Here is a 26,421-nt window from a genome sequence, read left to right on the forward strand (position 1 = left end):
GAAATGTTTTGAGATCACCCTCTTATTTTTACCTGATTTGCTTCAAACTTCATCAGTGTAATGTCAATACACAGCAGATGTAGACCTATGACAGGATTTTTGATATTTGAAATATTGTTGCCATGGCAACAGGTCAAACTGTAATAATATTCTTGAGTGTTTTTGAGGCTCTTAACATGCTTCAAATTGCATGAAACTCGACACACACATCAATATTGTCAACCAGTAGACATGGACAAAGCCATAGAAATGGGCGTGGTGGAGGGGCTCAGTAGCGCCACCTTTTGACAAAAGTGGGGGGGTTAGTTTTTCCTACAATCACCAAACTCGGTACACATATTGTTCTCATCAAGCCGGACAATTTTCTAATTTACATTCATTAGCTCCGACCAACAGGAAGTCAGCTATTTTGGTTTGAATGTTAATTTTTTGAAAAAACAGGCTATGAATTTTATACTACTGCTCCTACAGGGTTTATCCAATTTACACCAAACTTTTTTTAACTTGTTGCTAACACATTGAAGTTGTTTAATTGCAAACGGATTTTGGATATCTCAAACGGTTTGGCCGTGGCGAGGCAACGAATTTATGGCAAGAAAAGGGAAACAAAGTGTTATAACTTCTGCATACATTAATTGATTTTGATGAAACTTCGGCTTAGTCTTCGTTGTACAAGGCTGATCACATGGATGTGACTATTGTGATTCAAAGTAATAGCGCCACCAACTGGAAGCAGAAAATGTGTCACTTTCAGCATACATTGAGATCACCCTCTTATTTTTACCTGATTTGCTTCAAAATTCATCAGAATAATGTTAAAACTTGGCACATGTAATCCTTTGAAAATGGGCAGGGAGGAGGGGCTCTATAGTGGCACCTTGTAGTGCAGTAAATGTGGAGTGAATTTGACATAGTCCTTTGATGTTTAACCGTTTTAAGTGCCTATTGCCCGCTGTGCACAGTTGCCCTGAAGCCACCGGGGTGGCGGTGCCACCGGGCTTGGGCCCGCCATCGCTGCTCGCAGCTATATTTATTATTTTTTTTTTTTTTTTTTTTTTTTTTTTTTTCCGTCTTCCGGGGCTTTTTGGGGGCCTTAACATGCTCAAAAACTCTTGAAAATTGGCACACACATTGGAATCCGCGGCCATTAGGACGCCGGAGAGGCTGGTACCCGGGCGTGGCAGGGGGCTCGACAGCGCCCCCTTGAAAAAAGTCTGAAAATTTGGTCCATATATTAAACACGCTTGCACGTATTAGTATGAAACTCAGTACACATATAGACCTCATCGGGCCGAACAACTTTCGTGCTCTAAGTTAAACACCACGCCAACAGGAAGTCAGCTATTAAGGGTTGTTTGAAAAACGCATGCTCTGGAATTTGATATACTCCTCCTAGACGATTAATCCGATCGCCACCAAACTCGGTCAGCATGAAGTCAAGACACTGATGATTAAAAATTGCCAGGGGATTTTTGATATCTCGAACGGTTTGGCCGTGGCGAGGCAACGAATTTATGGCGAGAAAAAGGAAACAGGAAATGTGTTATAACGTCTGCATACATATATTGATCTTTATGAAACTTCACGAGTGTGTTCGTTATAGGAGTCTGATCACATGGATGTGACTATTGTGAGTCAAAGTTATAGCGCCACCAACTGGCAGCAGGAAGTGTATCACTTTTTGAAATGTTTTGAGATCACCCTCTTATTTTTACCTGATTTGCTTCAAACTTCATCAGTGTAATGTCAATACACAGCAGATGTAGACCTATGACAGGATTTTTGATATTTGAAATATTGTTGCCATGGCAACAGGTCAAACTGTAATAATATTCTTGAGTGTTTTTGAGGCTCTTAACATGCTTCAAATTGCATGAAACTCGACACACACATCAATATTGTCAACCAGTAGACATGGACAAAGCCATAGAAATGGGCGTGGTGGAGGGGCTCAGTAGCGCCACCTTTTGACAAAAGTGGGGGGGTTAGTTTTTCCTACAATCACCAAACTCGGTACACATATTGTTCTCATCAAGCCGGACAATTTTCTAATTTACATTCATTAGCTCCGACCAACAGGAAGTCAGCTATTTTGGTTTGAATGTTAATTTTTTGAAAAAACAGGCTATGAATTTTATACTACTGCTCCTACAGGGTTTATCCAATTTACACCAAACTTTTTTTAACTTGTTGCTAACACATTGAAGTTGTTTAATTGCAAACGGATTTTGGATATCTCAAACGGTTTGGCCGTGGCGAGGCAACGAATTTATGGCAAGAAAAGGGAAACAAAGTGTTATAACTTCTGCATACATTAATTGATTTTGATGAAACTTCGGCTTAGTCTTCGTTGTACAAGGCTGATCACATGGATGTGACTATTGTGATTCAAAGTAATAGCGCCACCAACTGGAAGCAGAAAATGTGTCACTTTCAGCATACATTGAGATCANAACAACTTTCGTGCTCTAAGTTAAACGTCACGCCAACAGGAAGTCAGCTATTAAGGGTTGTTTGAAAAACGCATGCTCTGGAATTTGATATACTCCTCCTAGACGATTAATCCGATCGCCACCAAACTCGGTCAGCATGAAGTCAAGACACTGATGATTAAAAATTGCCAGGGGATTTTTGATATCTCGAACGGTTTGTCCGTGGCGAGGCAACGAATTTATGGCGAGAAAAAGGAAACAGGAAATGTGTTATAACGTCTGCATACATATATTGATCTTTATGAAACTTCACAAGTGTGTTCGTTATAGGAGTCTGATCACATGTATGTGACTATTGTGAGTCAAAGTTATAGCGCCACCAACTGGCAGCAGGAAGTGTATCACTTTTTGAAATGTTTTGAGATCACCCTCTTATTTTTACCTGATCTGCTTCAAACTTCATCAGTGTAATGTCAATACACAGCAGATGTAGACCTATGACAGGATTTTTGATATTTGAAATATTGTTGCCATGGCAACAGGTCAAACTGTAATAATATTCTTGAGTGTTTTTGAGGCTCTTAACATGCTTCAAATTGCATGAAACTCGACACACACATCAATATTGTCAACCAGTAGACATGGACAAAGCCATAGAAATGGGCGTGGTGGAGGGGCTCAGTAGCGCCACCTTTTGACAAAAGTGGGGGGTTTGTTTTTCCTACAGTCACCAAACTTGGTACACATATTGTTCTCATCAAGCCGGACAATTTTCTAATTTACATTCATTAGCTCCGACCAACAGGAAGTCAGCTATTTTGGTTTGAATGTTAATTTTTTGAAAAAACAGGCTATGAATTTTATACTACTACTCCTACAGGGTTTATCCAATTTACACCAAGCTTTTTTAACTTGTTGCTAACACATTGAAGTTGTTTAATTGCAAACGGATTTTGGATATCTCAAACGGTTTGGCCGTGGCGAGGCAACGAATTTATGGCAAGAAAAGGGAAACAAAGTGTTATAACTTCTGCATACATTAATTGATTTTGATGAAACTTCGGCTTAGTCTTCGTTGTACAAGGCTGATCACATGGATGTGACTATTGTGATTCAAAGTCATAGCGCCACCAACTGGAAGCAGAAAATGTGTCACTTTCAGCATACATTGAGATCACCCTCTTATTTTTACCTGATTTGCTTCAAAATTCATCAGAATAATGTTAAAACTTGGCACATGTAATCCTTTGAAAATGGGCAGGGAGGAGGGGCTCTATAGTGGCACCTTGTAGTGCAGTAAATGTGGAGTGAATTTGACATAGTCCTTTGATGTTTAACCGTTTTAAGTGCCTATTGCCCGCTGTGCACAGTTGCCCTGAAGCCACCGGGGTGGCGGTGCCACCGGGCTTGGGCCCGCCATCGCTGCTCGCAGCTATATTTATTATTATTATTTTTTTTTTTTTTTTTTTTTTTTTTTTTCCGTCTTCCGGGGCTTTTTGGGGGCCTTAACATGCTCAAAAACTCTTGAAAATTGGCACACACATTGGAATCCGCGGCCATTAGGACGCCGGAGAGGCTGGTACCCGGGCGTGGCAGGGGGGCTCGACAGCGCCCCCTTGAAAAAAGTCTGAAAATTTGGTCCATATATTAAACACGCTTGCACGTATTAGTATGAAACTCAGTACACATATAGACCTCATCGGGCCGAACAACTTTCGTGCTCTAAGTTAAACACCACGCCAACAGGAAGTCAGCTATTAAGGGTTGTTTGAAAAACGCATGCTCTGGAATTTGATATACTCCTCCTAGACGATTAATCCGATCGCCACCAAACTCGGTCAGCATGAAGTCAAGACACTGATGATGAAAAATTGCCAGGGGATTTTTGATATCTCGAACGGTTTGGCCGTGGCGAGGCAACGAATTTATGGCGAGAAAAAGGAAACAGGAAATGTGTTATAACGTCTGCATACATATATTGATCTTTATGAAACTTCACGAGTGTGTTCGTTATAGGAGTCTGATCACATGTATGTGACTATTGTGAGTCAAAGTTATAGCGCCACCAACTGGCAGCAGGAAGTGTATCACTTTTTGAAATGTTTTGAGATCACCCTCTTATTTTTACCTGATTTGCTTCAAACTTCATCAGTGTAATGTCAATACACAGCAGATGTAGACCTATGACAGGATTTTTGATATTTGAAATATTGTTGCCATGGCAACAGGTCAAACTGTAATAATATTCTTGAGTGTTTTTGAGGCTCTTAACATGCTTCAAATTGCATGAAACTCGACACACACATCAATATTGTCAACCAGTAGACATGGACAAAGCCATAGAAATGGGCGTGGTGGAGGGGCTCAGTAGCGCCACCTTTTGACAAAAGTGGGGGGGTTAGTTTTTCCTACAATCACCAAACTCGGTACACATATTGTTCTCATCAAGCCGGACAATTTTCTAATTTACATTCATTAGCTCCGACCAACAGGAAGTCAGCTATTTTGGTTTGAATGTTAATTTTTTGAAAAAACAGGCTATGAATTTTATACTACTGCTCCTACAGGGTTTATCCAATTTACACCAAACTTTTTTTAACTTGTTGCTAACACATTGAAGTTGTTTAATTGCAAACGGATTTTGGATATCTCAAACGGTTTGGCCGTGGCGAGGCAACGAATTTATGGCAAGAAAAGGGAAACAAAGTGTTATAACTTCTGCATACATTAATTGATTTTGATGAAACTTCGGCTTAGTCTTCGTTGTACAAGGCTGATCACATGGATGTGACTATTGTGATTCAAAGTAATAGCGCCACCAACTGGAAGCAGAAAATGTGTCACTTTTAGCATACATTGAGATCACCCTCTTATTTTTACCTGATTTGCTTCAAAATTCATCAGAATAATGTTAAAACTTGGCACATGTAATACTTTTAAAATGGGCAGGGAGGAGGGGCTCTATAGCAGCACCTTGTAGTGCAGTAAATGTGGAGCGAATTTGACATAGTCCTTTGATGTTTAACCGTTTTAAATGCCTATTGCCCGCTGTGCACAGTTGCCCTGAAGCCACCGGGGTGGCGGTGCCACCGGGCTTGGGCCCGCCATCGCTGCTCGCAGCTATATTTATAAAGTGTTACCCAATTAATCATTATTTTATATTCTTAGAAAAGAAACAGGCTTCCATGATATGTAAAATTTGTAAGTGACTTATAACTGAACGTTATTATAAAGTGTTACCCAATTAATCATTATTTTATATTCTTAGAAAAGAAACAGGCTTCCATGATATGTAAAACAGAACATAACTTCAACTGTACAGTACCTTCTGTCCAGGAGGGCCCTCGGGTCCCTGGAAAGAGAAAATAACAAAAAGGAGTTAAAACATGCAACCTATTGACCCAACTAAATTAGAGCAATTAATTTATTTAGATTAATTAGATTAATTTAGATATGATGGAACAATATTCTGCACTGCATTGCACTTTAACCTAATATTTTCTGCTAAGTAACTATTGTGACTGTTTAATGAGGCCCTAATTATGAAAAGTGTGGACATTGATATTTAAATGATATATATTCAAAATCTTTTTCTTTTTTGTATTTTACTTTACCACACTGTGATTGTTCAATATATTAAACTGAGCATAAGAAAGTGACATGCCTTTGGAGTGCATCATTAAACCTAAGTCCAAAAAGAAAGGCCATTTCTTTGTTTGATTGATTCAGGCATCGACCCCAAAATGTGTTGGCATATGTACACTTGCAGGCAGAGGAGCCAGTTTGATATAAATTACTGTTCAAATCTCCTTCCTGATCAGCACTACAATGCATTATCATAAAAGATATATTAAATTGTTACAGTGTGTAAAATAATAGTCACATCAGGTCATAAAAGTCTTTTTATCAAGTGCCTCAATTATGTCATTTAAGGCATTTAATTGCAGCTGTAGTTGTGCTGTTTTTTTTTTTTTTTTTCTAAAACCTGACTGATTGTATGACAAAATATTATGTTTAGTTAAATAAGAAGACAACTGTTCACTAATAAGTTTTGAAAACCTTGATAAAATACAAAGTCTAGAAATTGGCCTATAGTTCCCTTTCAGTCAGTCATGTTCGACGTCACGTCAGTGACCGACGAATTAGGAATCTCGCCAGAGAGACCAATTTACTTAGAGTGTTAAAGCTACAATATGTAAATTTTTTACAGCTAGAGGTGGCCTATTCAAAACAAAGTCATAGCTTGATGATGCCAAGTTTGAGCACAGATTCTTGGGAGATCTCGTCTTCACCTCACAGTCAGTGGAAAAGAATCGGGATGGGCTCGGGCAGAAATCATATTCATGGATGAGATTATTAACGTTACTGTAGTATGAAGCAGAGCAGGATGAGTGCTGTTGGAGCTGAGCGAGGCCACTGAAGTGATTGCTAATGAGAGACGAATGTGACACATTGTTATGTACAGAAGGGGACAGAGTCACAGGTATACAGTTTATTGAACAACCAGAGAATGTTGACAGAGTGCAGGTGAGTGGAAGCAGGTTAAGTTCGTGACTGAAGATGATACTGGATCTGATACTTGTCTTTGTCTTTCCCAGGGATCATGGAAGCAGGCAGGTGTGGAGCAGACGAGACATGATGACACTCACAGAAGACGTGAGGCTTGTGTGGCGGTGGAGGTGTTGAAGGATTGTGTGGCGGCTGGAGTCCAGGACAGAGACTTGCGCTTGTTTCTGAGAAGGCTTGTGAGTGGGCTGGTGATGGAGCTGTAACCTTGGATGAATCTGCGGTAGAAATTTGCAAAACCTAGGAACCTTTGTAATTCTTTCACGGTGGGAATGGGCCAGTCTTGGAAAGCAGTTACCTTCCTCTCATCCATGCGGACGCCACTGTGAACTCCCGGAGCACCTCATGCATGAAGTCCTGGAATACGGAGGGGGCGTTGACAAGTCCATACGGCATTACCAGGTACTCGTAGTGGCCGGTAGGAGTCTTCCACTCGTCCCCCTCACGTATCCAGATGAGGTTATACGCGCTGCGGAGGTCCAACTTGGTGAACACAGTGGTGCCGCGTAGATGTTCCAGTGCTGATAGGACGAGAGGAAGTGGATAGCGGAATTTAATGGTGATCTTGTTCAAAGCTCTGTAGTCGATGCAGGGCCGCAAGCCTCCGTCCTTCTTCGCCATGAAGAAAAAGCTTGAAGCAGCAGGGGAAGTAGACGGGTGTCCCTTTCCCTCCCGGAGGAGAAGACCATGGAGGGGTACATTAATGAAGCTCTGTCGCAAGGCTACATATGCCCGTCTACTTCCCCTGCTGCTTCAAGCTTTTTCTTCGTGGCGAAGAAGGACGGAGGCTTGCGGCCCTGCATCGACTACAGAGCTTTGAACAAGATCACCATTAAATTCCGCTATCCACTTCCTCTCCACTTTTCCCTCTGGGCACTGGCTCACCAGGGATGAGGTCGATAGCGCAGTCCCATGGCTGCTTGGAGGATTCTTTTGGACAGAAGACATCGCTGAAGTGGGAGTAACATGCAGGGATGTCCGTAGAACGTTTCTCGAGTGGACTTTCCACAGAAGTAGCGTTGACTTGGATTCTCTCAGAGCTTAGAAGACTTGGGAAAGGAAACTCAGGAACAGAAACTCTGGGCTTCCTGGTACTTGGACGACTTGGAGCAGGAAACTCAGGAGCAGAGACTTGGATTTCTTTGGAACTTGAATGACTTGGAATCGGGAACTCAGGGACACAGTCAGGAAAGCATTGGTTACCCACTTCAGGATCTCTCCTGTCCTCCAGGAGATGATGGGATCATGCTGCTCAAGCCAGGGGTGCTCTAGGATCACGTCAGCCGTTGATTCCTCCAGAATCAGCAGATGGATTTCTTCCGTGTGGAGGATCCCGATTTGGAGGTGAAGAGGTGTGTCACCTACACAGTGACGAAGTTGGCGGAGAGGTTTTCCAGTTACTGAGTGGATCTGGTAAACTTTCGGCATAACTGTAGTTTTGAGCTGGAGCTGGTGACAGAGGAAACCGGAGATTAAGTTTCCAGCTGACCCAGAATCGAGGAGGGCATTGACACACCAGAAACGAGGACACTAATCAAATCAAAATCAGAAACCATGACAACTAACTAAAGGTGGGAAAACTAAACAAAGGGAGACATGTGACAAAACGGCGTGCACCCTGGAGGTCGTGGGCAGGTGCATACAGGTAGCTTGCCTCCAGGGTGGTACCGACCATTCAGGGGGCCATGGCGGATCAAGCAGTTCAGGGGGCCACGGCGGATCAGACAGTTCGGGGTGGAGTCTGGAGCTGACTCGGGGACTGGAGCGGAGTCTGGAACGGACTCAGAGACTGGAGCTGACTCAGGGACTGTAGCGGGCTCAGGGACTGGGGCAGAGTCTGGAGCTGACTCAGGGACTGGAGCGGAGTCTGGAGCGGGCTCAGCGACTAGAGCTAACTCTTAAGTGGGCTCAGGGACTGAAGCGGAGTCTGGAGCTGACTCGGGGACTGGAGCGGAGTCTGGAGCGGGCTCAGGGATGGGAGCGGAGTCTGGAGTCTCGGGGGAGCTTTCAGGTGGGTCTGGATGACAGCTGGGAATGTCCTCATTAATTTCCTCAATAACAAAATCAGAACCATTCAGCCAGAGGACATCATTAATATATTCAACCAAAGAAGAGCTGCTTTTACCAGGAGAAAGGAACTGATACAGCTCATCATCCAGTCCCTACCAAAAACAGGCTTTGAGCATATGAGTGTTACAGCTCACCAGGTTGTAATATAGCAAAAACTCCTCAATATACTGTTCCAGAGGCCTTCCATTCTGTTGGAGGGAGAAGAGGAGATAGTCTTCAGCAGATCTTTGCCTCTCAGCCCCATTGTTTTAGGTCCTGTCATCTGTTACGGTATGTGACCACATTCAGAAAAAACAGAGATTCTAATTTTTGGACCAAAAGCTACTTCCCGCAGTAACCTAGAATACTGTCTAACACTTGATGGCTGCTCTGTTAAGTCTTCGTCGTCAGTTAGGAACCTGGGTGTGCTCTTTGATACCAATCTTTCATTTGAAGGCCATGTTACTAGCATCTGCAAAACCGCATTCTTCCATCTTAAAAATATATCTAAACTACGACATATGCTCTCAATGAAAAATGCAGAACAGTTAGCTCATGCGTTCATGACCTCAAGGCTAGATTACTGTAACGCCCTACTGGCTGGTTGTTCCTCCCACTTGATAAATAAACTACAGCTTGTACAAAATGCAGCAGCTAGAGTTCTTACTAGAACTAGGAAGTATGACCATATTAGCCCAGTTCTGTCATCACTGCATTGGCTTCCTGTTAAACATCGTATAGATTTTAAAATCTTGCTAATTACTTACAAAGCACTAAATGGTTTAGCTCCCCAGTACCTGAGCGAGCTTTTAAAGCATTATAGTCCTTCACGTTTATTGCGATATCAGAATTCAGGCCAGCTGATAATACCTAGAATATCAAAATCAACCGCAGGCGGTAGATCGCCCAGCTAGCAGGGAACATTCTCAGAACTTTGGCTAACATTCAGTAAAGGTTTTTTAATGTTTTAAAGAAAACATTTGAATGTAATGTTCAAAAAATGTTCTAAGAATGTTTTTAAATTCAGAAAATGTTCCTATAATGTTAAGTGCAAACAAATCTAGAACATTTTCCCTGCAACATTTTGAGGATGTTTTGAGGATGTTGTTGAGGTAACATTATATAATGTTGTCAATAAAACATTCACACAATGTTTCAATAAAACAAAGGAACAACATTCTCTCAGCAACATTAGGAAAACGCTTTAAGAACATCACTGGTTTGAGGTGATGAAATGTTCTGTGTAAAATGTTCTTCTAATGTGACGTATTAACAAATCTAGAACATTTCACCTGCAACATTTTGAGGATGTTTTGAGGATGTTATTGAGGTAACATATTATATAATGTTGTAAATATAACATTCGCACAATGTTTCAATAAAACAAAGGAAGAACATTCTCTCTGCAACATTAGGAAAATACTATAAGAACATCATTAATGTTTGAGGTGATGAAATGTTCTGTAAAAAATGTTTTTCTAATGTGACGTATTAACAAAGATAGAACATTTTATCTGAATATTTTGAGGATGTTTTGAGGATGTAATTGAGGTAATATTATATAATGTTGTAAATATAGCATTTGCACAATGTTTCAATAAAACAAAGGAAGAACATTCTCTCAGCAACATTAGGAAAACACTATAAGATCATGATTGAGGTTTGAGGTGTTGAAATGTTCTGTGTAAAATGTTCTTCTAATGTGACGTATTAACCACGATAGAACATTTCACCTGCAACATTTTCAAGATGTTTTGAGGATGTTGTTGAGGTAACATTATATAATGTTGTAAATATAACATTCGCACAATGTTTCAATAAAACAAAGGAAGAACATTCTCTCAGCAACGTTAGGAAAACGCTATAAGAACATGATTGAGGTTTGGGGTGATGAAATGTTCTGTGTAAAATGTTCTTCTAATGTGACGTATTAACAAATCTAGAACATTTCACCTGCAACATTTTGAGGATGTTATTGAGGTAACATATTATATAATGTTGTAAATATAACATTCGCACAATGTTTCAATAAAACAAAGGAAGAACATTCTCTCAGCAACGTTAGGAAAACGCTATAAGAACACGATTGAGGTTTGGGGTGATGAAATGTTCTGTGTAAAATGTTCTTCTAATGTGACGTATTAACAAATCTAGAACATTTCACCTGCAACATTTTGAGGATGTTATTGAGGTAACATATTATATAATGTTGTAAATATAACATTCGCACCATGTTTCAATAAAACACATGAAGAACATTCTCTCAGCAACATTAGGAAAACGCTATAAGAACATGATTGAGGTTTGAGGTGATGAAATGTTCTGTATAAAATGTTCTTCTAATGTGACGTATTAACAAATCTAGAACATTTCACCTGCAACATTTTGAGGATGTTTTGAGGATGTTATTGAGGTAACATATTATATAATGTTGTAAATATAACATTCGCACAATGTTTCAATAAAACACATAAAGATCATTCTCTCAGCAACATTAGGAAAACACTATAAGAACATCACTGAGGTTTGAGGTGATGAAATGTTCTGTATAAAATGTTCTTCTAATGTGACGTATTAACCACGATAGAACAATGGCATTTTCTGTAAATTTGCAACAAACAAATGTACAGTCTATTTTTGATTACAAAGTTAGAGAACATTTTCAACTCAGCCTCGTTAAAAAGTGCTTATTTTAAAATATGACAATCTACAGGGTGTTTACAGGAGACGAGAGGCGCTGATTGGGCCATGGTAAATCGACGCGTAAAACCACCAATCACAGCGTGCTTTTCTCGTGACGTAGGGACATTTGAAAATGAGGAACAGCGCGAATGGTAGTTGAAGAAATTGGCGCAAAATGTCCCTGGTCTGATTGTCTTTTTGACGGAAAAAGCGAGTACGGACTCGTTCACAAACAGAGTTGTGATACAGAGATACAGAGTTGTGATGTTTTACCCGCTGGGACAGTTTGTGGCCCAAACAACAGAACTGTCTCCTGGTCAACGGAACTCTGCCTTCAACAATAAATACTGGAATGTAAGTTTTTAAATGTCTTTTTCAGTTTACATCTTTCGTTTATCCTTTACGTATACACTAAAATCCGTTAGATCTTAGAATGACATGATAATTACATTAATTGTGGGTGTATAGCCTACTGCTTTAGAATAACAGCGAACTTAGATTTGTTTTCATCCAGAATCCAAACGGCCTACTTAAATATGAACACTGGTCCGTGTACAATCAGGGTATCTTCCGTTCATTCATGTTTTGATTTGATATTGAAATCAGAAAAATGAGAAAACCGCACGTTTTTTCGTTTTTCATTTTTAAAATGAAAACGAAAAAACAAAAAACTGGCTTGATTTTTCTTTTTTCGTTCTGGGGTTGAAAACAAATAAGCAGTTTGAAAATTCGATGTCTACATGTGGGCGGGAATGAAACGCCTCTTTCCGCTGATTGGTCAACCAGACGTCAAACCATGTCGTCATCAGTTGTTCATCGGTTGCGCTCAACAGAATAAAAGTCCCTCGCTCTACAGCTGTACGGATTCTTAACGCGTTTATTCTACATTTTATGTCTTTCTCATCAAATAGCCAGACTAGTGAATGGCTTGACACAAATCGTTCGAGTCGGGGCTTAATTCTGTGTAGACATTAATTCATCATGAGAAATATTAGTTTATCTCATAAATATTCATGTTTATTCAATTCAACTTTTTCAACTTCGAATCTCTTGTTGTCAGTTTCTGGCATCGTAGTGATGCGAAATATGACCAGGAGTTTACTCAGGGTGATTATTTTGACTTTATTTTGTATTTGAGCTGCGCGTCTTTGACGCGGCGTCCGTCAAAAATAGGCGAGGCGCCTATTTTAGCGAAGTGGCGCTGCGAGCCGCTTCTGGGACGCTTCTGAAACGCACCGCGGCGCGGCTGTAAACACGAGCATTGCTAGAGTGGCCGCGTATCAGCTCCGGTGGCCGCGTCGCAGCCGTAATGAGCCGCACACGCGTGCAGTGTAAACGAGGCTTAACACGTACAGACTCCATGTAGGCCTATGATTCGCTCTTTTGTTGTTCTGTTTTCTTTCAGGATCAAAAATACAACAAATGAAAGCGTTTATCTGTAGGCTATTTCCGACTGATGAGAACTATGCATATACATTCATAAATCAGTCAATTTTGTATTTTATTATGAGATATTTTATTCTAATGTGATCAGTGACTCAAGCACTGATGGATCAAAGAGCGCGCATTTCGACATTTGCAGTATAAACTTGAAATATAAATTCTCAGAAAATGCATTTAATACCAATAGGCCTATATTGAAACGTCTGTTTATATGCTCCATTAATAAAGGAGTCCAGACATTGGAAAAATATCAGTCCACATGCGTTTTATATTTAATATGAGGGAAATAGACATGCATGCATGCGTGACACAAAAAAATCTTTAACTTTTAGGTAGCAAAATATTTTTTAGTAGCTAATTCTGTCAATTACACTAAGGTTATTACATTGTCTGCTATATATTTGCTTCTTATTTATTAAATACGGGCAATTGATTGATAAAACATTGATCAAAATTAAGATACAATTTATACAAAACGAATACCTTTTAAAAAGAGTTTTCTATAAAACAAAACTTAATGAAGTCGTCAAAATCATGTTTTACCAAAAACAGCGCCGTTGCTAGGAGGGCGCCAGCGCCTCTGCCTTTCAGCGCCTATGCCTCGCGAGTGGATGATAGCACTGAAGACGCCTAGCAATGATATACCTTTAGTTAAGTTATACCTTAAGAGTCTTCGTAGCGCGCTAAGAGACAATGTTATCAGGAAACGCAGCCCAGGTATGATGCGTTTCATGCGTAATGGAGATTCCAAAGCGCTCTTCGTTGGTCAGAACCATGGAGAGCGATCGCGGATAGGTCTGTCCTATGCACCGAAACTTTTAACAATGCAACAAAATATTTAAAGAGCATCAAGCTATTAAAATCTATATTATGTGTACGCACAGATAATATAACAGTAGGCTATATTAGTCAATATTTTTTATTAGGTTAAGCAGTGATTGGATAACGTTAGATAACGTCCGTAAACTCAAACCTGCTCGGGAGCAGGCTTATTTCATGTAAACAGGATTAGATTGCATCTTTTTAAGCGGAGGTGATGTTTAAAGTCTGTCCCAGCCTCTGCTACTTTCCCACAAGAGTACCCTAATGTAAACCAGGGACAATAATAATGATTTAAAAATAAATTTGCAAATAACACTATAATGCCGTGTAGTGTCATAATATAAACACCGACAGTTTTACTCTGTGAGAGATTCATTCGTGAGGGAATAATTACGTAATATTTTTTATTGGAGTTTTACACACATGATGTACAGATGTCTATGCCATACATGCATTTGTGCATTTGAACCGCGACATAGGCTATATTATGGGAGTGGCTTGATGAAGCGCAGGAGATGCAGATAACTTGATCTTGACCCTTAAGAAACTTTAATTAATGCTGTCAAATATACTTCAAAGGTAAATTAGTTGCTAATTACAACATTGAAATAAAAAATTGAATGTACAAATAATAGAAATTGTGAATATAGCCTAAATAATTGGGTAATCATGTAAAAAAAAAAAAATAGTGCACATTTCATTTATCTAACATTTATGTCGTTCTTCTGTCATTTATTCGCTTGGCTGTTTCCTTATAAATGTCTAGAAATTCAAGTTTTTCGTCAGGTGTCTTTTCTCATTCTATGATGTCGTTACGTTGCCGTCTTGACTCCAGCCAATCGCTGCATTGCTGATCAATGTTTCTACTATCGATACATATCCCCTTTTAAGCCAACACATGAGCGCGCAATTATCTCAGATAACTAAATCCAGCGATACTAATCATACACAACAGGTGTGTCCGAAGAACCCAATTAGCCGGATCATGATTAGCACGATGATATCATCTTGGATGTGTCATTTGATCTCGGATGTAATAAGCGACGTACGAAGAACGGGCCCCAGGTGAGCTGATGATACTGCGTATGCATGCAATTTTTCAAGAGAATGAAAAGCACGTTAGTTAAGTTTTGTTGAACATCGGACAGTGTGATAATATAAAACATACTGGAAATATGTTTATGACTTAATTCAAAATACAAAAAGTTTATTGTGCTTTTCCAAATACACCAGAGCAGATTAATAGCATAAAATACTGTACATAATACTGTACATAATAAACTACATGCCAACATGAACATAATATTTTGTACACAGATCAAACTAATGTTCAGAAATAGTTCTACAAATTTATTTTTCTAAAATAATGTTATTTAAAAAGCAATATAGTGAAAGTTGTGCTTTCAAGTTAAGTTTTTTTAAAGATTGGAAACATTTATTTGTTTCATAAATAATCCATGGACAGCTTATTTAATTTCTAAACAAAAATATGACGTATAAAAAAACAATAAAACATGACGTAATCAAACTACAGCGAGAGCAAACAAGCGACTCCTTTTGAATCTCTCTCGGGGTTCTGGAATCTCAATCTCGTTCTCGAGTAGAACCGGTTGCAACGGTTTTCGGATCATCAGTAGCCTACACAACCGAGAACCGCTTCTTTCGGACGTGTGCGATTTGAGAACCGGTGATACTGCGCATGCGTGATTCAGCGTGTGATCTAAAGCTACAGAACAGTAACATCACAGCACCGGCTAACTAGGACAACTGATGCTATGAGAGGACTCGAATGAGGGGCCAATCTGGCGAAACGTAAGTTTATTAAATTACAAATAAATCGTAATGTAAGAGGATCATGGTTTCTGCTCTGATGAAGACTAATTTATTCACTTTATAACTGTAAAACTTTGTTTGCCGATCACTGCCTGTATATGTCATGTGTTTGGATGCTTTAGATGCAAAACTAAATTGTAAGAAATGCTTCAGATTATAATGTTTTAGTTGACTGATGATTACTGACTTTATATATTTGAATGTGTTAATTTTTTCATTCCGGCCCGCGATAGACGACGTCATCGCGGATGACGTCATTACGTCGGAGCTAGGGCTGGGCGATATATCGCATGCGATTCTCACGCGCATTTCGTCAGTAAAGCCGGTTCCCTGATTACCGCTAAATCGCCATCACCTGCTTTCAAATGGAGCGCCATTTAACAGACAGAGCCGTAGTTCACTGATAAGCCACGCAAATATCGCGTTCATTATCGAAGGCGATTCATCTGCGATATGAACGTGATATTGCGTGGCTTATCAGTGAACTACCCCTGCTGAAAAAAACAATAGAAACCATTACAGAAATTGTAATGGTTTTAATGGTTTTAAAGGGAACTGTATTGGTTTTAATGGAAACTGTAATGGTCCTAGTGGGTCTGTATGGGTAATTTGCTTTTTTCTATTGGTGACATGTTTTGCTTATTTGCCTGTATTGGTTTTAATGGAAAATATAATGGTCCAAGTGGGTTTCTATTGGTAATTTGCCACCTTCTATTGGTAGCATATTTTGCCTATTGGATACCATTAAGGACCAATAGAACATCTTTGGTAACCTATAGATTACACGTTGGTATCTTGACACCAGTACGAACCATTAGAACTCCAATAAATTGAGTGGTTTCTTTAGTTTGATTTAATGATGTACACATACACAATTTTTAGGTTAGATGCAGATTTATTTATTTTTACAATTATTGCAACACAACAAAATAGATTAAATATGACACACAAACTAAATTGTTTAAATTGTTTAATGGTATTAAGCTTATCCTTATGTAATATGTAGAAATTATACTGTTAAATATATGTATTGTTTAATAGAATTCACACAAAATTGTTCATTCATATAAGTCATGTAGGTCATATTAAATCATATTCATAGGTCATATTTGTCCCATTTTCCCAAATGCAGAATGTTTTCTGTGATGGGTAGGTTTAGGGGTAGGGTTAGTGTAGGGGGATAGAATATACAATTTTTACAGTATAAAAAAAACATTATGTATATGGAAAGTCCCCATAAAACATGAAAGCACAACGTGTTTGTTTGCGTGTGTACAAAAATAACATAACGATATCCAGAAATCAATTTTAATTTATCAACATAGAACTCAAGTTTAATTTGATTTCATCCTTTTCCCACTAAGTGTGGGTTTTCTGAGGGGCTGTGTGGGCAAGAGCAAACTCTTTGGGGCCCCATGAAAACCCACACGGGGCCCCATGAAAACCCACACAGGCCCCCAGTTGGTTAGCCCATGTGGGGCCCTTAGCTCCGGGGCCCATAGCAGGTTTACTGTGGGCAACCCCCCATGTTCACAGCACAGTACAAGTTAAATCATTATTTTATGATTAAATGCTCAAGGCACAGGGTTAATCAAACTATTTTTAACAATCTAGTAAAATGTCACCAATGTCATTACATTCAGTTGCCCATCCCATAACTAAAACTGCACACAGTCAACAAGATAGTAAGACAAGTACTGTCTTTACCTGTTTGTAGCTGCTCCCAGACCAATAAAGTCAGACTGAGACAACTGTGTGTGTGTGTGTGTGTGTGTGTGTGTGTGTGTGTGTGTGTGTGTGTGTGTGTGTGTGTGTGTGTGTGTGTGTGTGTATATATATATATACACACACACTACCATTCAAAAGTGTGGGGTCAGTAAGATTTTTTAATGTTTTAAAAGAAGTATCTTCTGCTCACCAAGCCTGCATTTATTTGATTAAAAATACAAACAAAAACAGTAATATTGTGAAATATTATTCCAATTTAAAACAGCTGTTTTCTATGTCATTTTACAGTAAAGTGTAATTTATTCTGTGATCAAAGCTAAATTTTCAGCATCATTACTTCAGTCTTCAGTGTCACATGATCCTTCAGAAATCAATCTAATATGATGATGTGATGCTCAAGAAACATTTATGATTATTATCAATGTTGAAAACAGTTATTTACATTTTTATTTCATGATGCTATGATGAATAGAAAGTTCAAAAGAACAGCATTTGTCTGAAATCTAAATCTTTTGTAGCATTAAACACTACCGTTCAAAAGTTTGGGGTTAGTAAGAATTTTAATTTTATTTTTAGGGGATAGAAATAAAATTAATCAGTACTTTTATTCATCAAGGATGAGTTAAACTGATCAAAAGTTACAGTAAAGACAATTATAATGTTAGAAAATATTCTATTTTAAATAAAGGCTGTTCTTTTGAACTTTCTATTCATCGAAGAATTAAAAAAAAAAAATTGTACACAACTGTTTTCAACATTGATAATAATAATGAATGTTTCTTGAGCATCAAATCATCATATTAGACTGATTTCTGAAGGATCATGTGACACTGAAGACTGGAGCAATGATGCTGAAAATTCAGCTTTGATCACAAGAATAGTAATCGATAATAGATAATAATCACAATTGAATTAGTTTCAAATATATTAAAATAGAAAACAGTCATTTTAAATTGTCATAATATTTCACAATATTACTGTATTTTTTTATTTTATTGTTTATATCAAATAAATGCAGCCTTGGTGAGCAGAAGAGGCTTCTTTTAAAAACATTAAAAAATCTTACTGACCCCAAACTTTTGAACGGGAGTGTATATATATATATATATATATATATATATATATATATATATATATATATATATATATATATATATATATATATATATATATATATATATAATGCACACACACAATATTAATATATTATTTTTCTGAAATGGCAATAAATAAATAAATAAATATAAATTATTAATAATATGACATCACGTGATTAATTCTAACCAATGAGACTGCTGGAACAGCATCCATGAACTGTCATTCCGGAATCGACTGGTACCGCAAACAGGTAAGCTTTTTATATTTCTATAGTAATTTCTGAGTTTTCTATTAAAATTAGTGTAACAGGTCGAAATGGTAATTAATTAATTAATTGGAATTAAATTACACCCGCTTTAGTGGTTTATCTGATGAGTAAGTTAAATTATATTATTTAGCTTGCTGCGTTTAAATTATAACGGTTATAACGGTCGACTAGCCGCTCGGACAATTCATTTTCTGGTAATCTGAGGTAATATACTTTAAAAACCGCATTAATTCATTACTTTGAATTGTTTTACATCCATTTCGGTGTTAATTTGATTTATTATTGTTTTTCCGTTGCTGTTTTTACGCGATGACTCGACTGAGCTAGCCATGATGACCGGGCTGAGTTGTGTCTTTGTATTAAAGTTTTAAACAGCGACGTAAATACAATAACTAAGCTGCACACCCTTATTAAATCTCGTTACATAAGCTACGGTCATATTACTATCATGTTATCGTGACCTAAAAATAACAGATTTTACAATAACTTTGTACGTATTGTCTCACGCACAAGCTGGCGCGTGCACGCGCGGGGACAGAGAGTGAAAGAGAGAGAGAGGACTCATTGGCCTATATTCACCCGAAAAGATAACTGTCAAATTAAATCAACCATCTGTAATATTTAATTAATTATGAAAAGATATAACTGAAGTAAAACATTTAGGCCATGAAATAAATCACTAAAATATTAATATAATAGTTTCTCTTGAATGTGTACATTTAATCAGCACGTTCATCCATACAGAGCAATATTTGACTGATATATTAATTTTTGTTTCTTTTTCTCCCTCTTCCTTGTGTGTAATCAGATCATTGGTTCTGCTCTGTAAGTACTGTTTGACTCAGTCACACATTCTCAGTTTTTGCATTGTAGATTTGTCATGCACATTTACAAAAACTTTCTTTGCATCATATAACTGTATTTTCTAACTGAAGATTTTGCTTATGTTATCTGTTAATATTTCGGGTGTCATTTTTTAAAAATGAGATGATCCTCACTTAAATGGCAAATACTGTATTTTTCAGTACAGTGGTGTACATTCTCAGATGTTATTATACATATTCATGAATACAATTTTTAAACTGGCTTTATACCATTAAATTTTGTTTGTCATCTCTCTTTTCAGTAATCTAGACTAAAAACACATCTCTTTGCTCTTGCATACACATAACACATTATCAATACATTAACATTTTTCAAATCCGTTAAAGGATTGTTACGCTGCAATAATTAGGTCGGCCGGAACCGAGAACATTTCCTATAACACTAGATATACCTGTACATCAGAATAAGAATGGCATCTACGCTAATATCTGTCTCTCTGCTTATCCTGAGGTTTGCCGGGTGCTGGATCCAGGCCGTATCCAGATCAGATGGAGAACCTGTGTCTGGACCTGACTACAACGTAGCCCAGGAGACAATGGGCCTACAGATCCAGTTCTGGCTGCATCTATAATTCAGATTTTTAATCCCCGTATCCGCTTACATATATTTATATATAATCTATTTTTAATCTCTATAATAAAAATGTATAATTCAGATTTTGATCTCCATATCCATTTACATATATTATATATATCTTCCAAGGGGTTTTTTCCCTCCTAGGACTTTTTTCCCAGTGTTAGCACGCTGGGTTTTTCTCCTAGGGGGTTTTTTCCACCCCTGGGAGTCAGCCGACATTGGCTTAATGTAGCACCATCTTGTATATGTTACATATTACCACGCTTGTTTGTACAGCTTATTTTTAACCACTTCCCTTTTTTCTGTGCTTCTAATATGTAAAGCTGCTTTGAAACAATTACCAATTGTAAAAGCGCTATATAAATAAATTTGACTTGACTTGACTATTTATTGCCATCTCGTCCTGTTTGCAGAATTAACTGTGCCTCCAGCCATTAAGCAGACCTGAACCAGTTGATGAAGGTCTTCAGGATCACCAGAAACTACAGGCAGGTGTGTGAGAAAGTTGGAGCTACATACTGCAGGACGTTGGTCCTCCATGACCAGGACTGGACACCACTGTTGTAAGTGATCGATCTAGCAGTCAATCTGATTCTCTGAAAGTCATGTTCATAACATATTGTAGGTGATCTCAGCTCTGGCCCTCGAGAACCACTGTCCTGCAGACTTTAACACCAAACCTGGTCCAATATACCTGGGGCCGTATTCACGAAATGTTTTATCTTACAACTAAAAGTTCTCCTAAATAGCAGTAAAAATTCTCAAGTAAGAGTTTTCACTTAAAGGATTAGTCCACTTTTAACTCCTGATAATTTACTCACCCCCATGTCATCCAAGATGTCCATGTCTTTCATTCTTCAGTCGAAAAGAAATTAAGGTTTTTGATGAAAACATTCCAGGATTATTTTCCATATAGTAGACTTCAATGGACACCAAACAGTTGAAGGTCAAAATTAGTTTCATTGCAGCTTCAAATTATTCTACACGATCCCATACAAGAAATAATGGTCTTACCTAGAGAAACCATCACTCATTTTCTAAAAAATAAAATACAATTTTATACATTTTAACCATAAATGCTCATCTTGAAGTAGCCCTGCGTTCCATTCGGAAGGGCTCATCCCTATGCCCTAATTCCTTTCAGATGGTTTCCCCTTCAGAGTGAGAGCTTCGAAGGGATGAAGGGTGTAGGGGTAAAAAAACCCTCTTTTTTTGGAACGCACTTCTGCGTCATCTTAACGAGACAATCAAGGAGGAGTAGATTGTGCAAGCGGCGCCCTTTGTTTAACGTTAGTTTATTTATTTAGGTTTATTACACCATATTTTATATTGTGTCTATGTATTTGAAACATTTGAATGGACTAATAAAGGGAGCTGTAAAGTATTTTTGTTGAAGTACACTGTCGTTTTGACCATAATAATTTACTAAATCTAACTCATATAAATATTACAATAGTACAGAAAAATACTATACATACATTTATAGGTAAAATCGAACTCCTAACCTCCTGTACCCATTCTGTGATGTCAAACAACTTTCCTGTGCAAAGGATCATGGGGGCCCGAAGTGTCCATCAGTTGTACCCTTTGAAATCCTTCATTCCGAAGGGCCCTTTGAAGTGGTCAGTTTTGAGCACTTTAGTTTGGAACAACCCTTCAATATGGCGGCCATGATTGTTTTCACTCCGAAGTGCCCTTCGGAGGGCGATATATCCCGTTTGGAACCCACTGTAGCTCTCTTCTTCTTCTTCTCTATTTGAATTCCGGCAGTGTAGACACTGCTAAGTGTATTACTGCCCTCCACAGGTCAAAGTTTTGAACTAATTTTTATATACAATATGTTAGTTCAATAGTATATAACAGTTAGTTCAAACTTTGGCCTGCGGAGGGCAGTAATACACTTAGCAGTGTCTACACTGCCAGAATTCAAATAGAGAAGAAGAGAGCTAGTTCAAGATGAGCATTTATGGTTAAAACATATATACTTTTTAATTTTATTTAGAAAATGAGCTATGGTTTCTCTAGATAAGACCCTTATTTCTCATCTGGGATCCTGTAGAACGCTTTGAAGCTGCAATGAAACTGTAATTTTGACCTTCAACCATTTGGGCTCCATTGAAGTCCACTATAAGGAGAATAATCCTGGAATGTTTTCATCAAAAACCTTAATTTCTTTTCGCCTGAAGAAAGAAAGACATGAACATCTTGGATGACATGGGGGTGAGTAAATTATCAGGAACCTTTTCACAAAAGGCGGTGCTAAACTGGGGGCTCGATGACGCACTGGAGCCCTCGAGCATGGCCACGCCCCTAACACTATATAACTGTCTGACGCACTAGAGTAACCGAGCATGGCCCCGCCCCAACACTATATAACTGTCTGACGCACTAGAGTAACCGAGCATGGCCCCACCCCTAACACTATATAACTGTCTGACGCACTAGAGTAACCGAGCATGGCCCCGCCCCAACACTATATAACTGTCTGACGCACTAGAGTAACCGAGCATGGCCCCACCCCTAACACTATATAACTGTCTGACGCACTAGAGTAACCGAGCATGGCCCCGCCCCTAACACTATATAACTGTCTGACGCACTAGAGTAACCGAGCATGGCCCCGCCCCTAACACTATATAACTGTCTGACGCACTAGAGTAACCGAGCATGGCCACGCCCCTAACACTATATAACTGTCTGACGCACTAGAGTAACCGAGCATGGCCCCGCCCCAACACTATATAACTGTCTGACGCACTAGAGTAACCGAGCATGGCCCCACCCCAACACTATATAACTGTCTGACGCACTAGAGTAACCGAGCATGGCCCCACCCCTAACACTATATAACTGTCTGACGCACTAGAGTAACCGAGCATGGCCCCACCCCTAACACTATATAACTGTCTGACGCACTAGAGTAACCGAGCATGGCCCCACCCCTAACACTATATAACTGTCTGACGCACTAGAGTAATCGAGCATGGCCCCGCCCCAACACTATATAACTGTCTGACGCACTAGAGTAATCGAGCATGGCACCACCCATAACGCTACAGCAGCTTGCCCGCTTAATCTCGAGTGTCAATACTGTTAGTTATACAGCCTACATTTTGCTAGCTAGTAATGCCTTCATCACACAAATGCATATTACCTGGTTGCGATAATATACAAAAGAAGCTTGTTCTCCTTATTTAAATTTGATATGAAGAAGGGGTGGATTCAATTAGTCTCTGCTGTGATAATTTTACACCGGAGAGTTTTACAAACTTTCATCAGACAACTGGGATTCACTGACAATCTGCTGTTATTGGTGAATGGGGCTGAACAGACTATCTCCCGCCTCGGCCTTCATCCTCCCATCTCACGGCGCCGTCACCTGTTGACTCGACAACAGTCGGCAGTACATGCCCACCAATGAGTGTATGTTGCCTTGTGTGCTTAATTAGTAGGTGGTCCACAGTAACTACTAAATTTTGCAACCCTCTAACGTGATTCTTTTGTTTATATGCATCAGTGAGTTTGACTGATTAGACAAATATGTTGAGGCGGCAGCTCTCGCGAGTGGGTGTGGTTTCAGCGCTGACAGCGGACACGCCCCCAGCGTTTGAGAGCATAGAATACTGCTAATTTTTTCAAGATTTTGATTTATTTAATTTACTTGGCGTTTTTTTAATCATTCAAATTTGGCTGGGTGGTTAATAACACATTTTACTGTGGTGTGACATACTCAGAACACAGACTTTAATAGGGCTTTACAGGGACTTTAAGCTTGACGTCGACTAGTCGCTGGTCCTATAGAGGGCGCAGCAGCATAAGAAATGTTTGATGTTCACATTTACGCTTCATTTCCAAAATGGTTACGTTGCTACAGCCTTCATATTGTAACCGTATCAAAGAACCTAAAAAAAATATGAAAATAGATATTCCCAAACATTTAATATAGGCTATAGGGAATTGCACACAACACATATGGATTTGTTTTTAATTTTGTTTTTTAATGACCCGCCCCGCAAATAAAGTGACAATTTCTTATCCCGCCCCAACCCGACCCGCAGGGTTCGCGGGTTATGAGACGACCCGCGCATCACTAACCTACAACTGGAGAAGGTTAACAGATGACTGTCATGCTATGAACCTGACATGACTAATGGATAAAATTCAAGATCTTGAATCTGCTCAAAGTACACCCAAATATGTTGGATGAAATAATGAAGTTGTGTCAACAACTATGTTCTTGCAACTTCTTTGAGAGTCCCATATAAATATATAATGTATGGATAATCTCATGTACTGGTAATGTGGTTTAAGAGGTACATTGTCCTAATGAATTCTCCTCCTTTTTGCAGGTCTAAGCCAGCCACAGTGGATACAGTGAAGCCACAAACACAGTTCATAGTTCTTGTATTTCTATTACACATTAAATAATAAAAAATATAATGTTAATAATTTTTGTCAGATGTTTATTTCCAGCTGGGTTTAGTAAAAAAGATGGTCTTGATCCAAGTATAATTTTATAATTTTAGTATAATGGGAAGAACCATTATGTGCAAATAAAGACCAATACAAATTTGTAATGGAACCATTAGAACCAATACAAAAACTGCAATGGGAACCATTAAATATTTGCAAATAAAGACCAATACAAATTTGTAATGGAACCATTAGAACCAATACAAAAACTGCAATGGGAACCATTAAATATTTGCAAATAAAGACCAATACAAATCTGTAATGGAACCATTAGAACCAATACAAAAACTGCAATGGGAAGAACCATTATGTGCAAATAAAGACCAATACAAATTTGTAATGGAACCATTAGAACCAATACAAAAACTGCAATGGGAACCATTAAATATTTACAAATAAAGACCAATACAAATCTGTAATGGAACCATTAGAACCAATACAAAAACTGCAATGGGAAGAACCATTATGTGCAAATAAAGACCAATACAAATCTGTAATGGAACCATTAGAACCAATACAAAAACTGCAATGGGAACCATTAAATATTTGCAAATAAAGACCAATACAAATCTGTAATGGAACCATTAGAACCAATACAAAAACTGCAATGGGAAGAACCATTATGTGCAAATAAAGACCAATACAAATTTGTAATGGAACCATTAGAACCAATACAAAAACTGCAATGGGAACCATTAAATATTTGCAAATAAAGACCAATACAAATTTGTAATGGAACCATTAGAACCAATACAAAAACTGCAATGGGAACCATTAAATATTTGCAAATAAAGACCAATACAAATCTGTAATGGAACCATTAGAACCAATACAAAAACTGCAATGGGAAGAACCATTATGTGCAAATAAAGACCAATACAAATTTGTAATGGAACCATTAGAACCAATACAAAAACTGCAATGGGAACCATTAAATATTTGCAAATAAAGACCAATACAAATCTGTAATGGAACCATTACAACCAATACAAAAACTGCAATGGGAAGAACCATTATGTGCAAATAAAGACCAATACAAATTTGTAATGGAACCATTAGAACCAATACAAAAACTGCAATGGGAACCATTAAATATTTGCAAATAAAGACCAATACAAATCTGTAATGGAACCATTAGAACCAATACAAAAACTGCAATGGGAAGAACCATTATGTGCAAATAAAGACCAATACAAATTTGTAATGGAACCATTAGAACCAATACGAAAACTGCAATGGGAACCATTAAATATTTGCAAATAAAGACCAATACAAATCTGTAATGGAAACCAATACAAACCAATAAATCCTAATGGAATGTGCCCAAAACACACTACGTAATGGAAACCATTTTGTAATGGTTTTAATGGTTAATGGCTGATGGTTTGTAATGGTTTTGTAGTGGAAACCATTAGGATTTCTGTAATGGTTTCTATTGTTTTTTTCAGCAGGGACGGCTCTGTCTGTTAAATGGCGCTCCATTTGAAAGCAGGTGATGGCGATTTAGCGGTAATCAGGGAACAGGCTTTACTGACGAAATGCGCGTGAGAATCGCATGCAATATAT

At 38.4% G+C, this 26,421-nt stretch overlaps 1 long non-coding RNA gene across 5 annotated transcripts; it reads left to right on the plus strand.

Annotated features, from left to right (window-relative positions):
- Positions 1 to 18,866: 18,866 nt before the first annotated feature.
- LOC125267979 lies at positions 18,867 to 24,828 on the plus strand. 5 transcript variants are annotated; one of them, XR_007184758.1, is made up of 4 exons: positions 18,867 to 18,903; positions 19,730 to 19,746; positions 20,796 to 20,945; positions 24,732 to 24,828. It is a non-coding gene; the product is annotated as an uncharacterized LOC125267979 (long non-coding RNA). The 5 variants fall into 5 exon arrangements; XR_007184760.1 differs by lacking the exon at positions 18,867 to 18,903 and adding an exon at positions 19,111 to 19,125; XR_007184759.1 differs by lacking the exon at positions 19,730 to 19,746 and having other exon boundaries at positions 18,883 to 18,903.
- The last annotated feature ends 1,593 nt before the right edge of the window (positions 24,829 to 26,421 follow it).

This window comes from Megalobrama amblycephala, linkage group LG4 (assembly GCF_018812025.1).
Source record: "Megalobrama amblycephala isolate DHTTF-2021 linkage group LG4, ASM1881202v1, whole genome shotgun sequence".
NCBI classification, from domain to species: Eukaryota; Metazoa; Chordata; class Actinopteri; order Cypriniformes; family Xenocyprididae; genus Megalobrama; species Megalobrama amblycephala.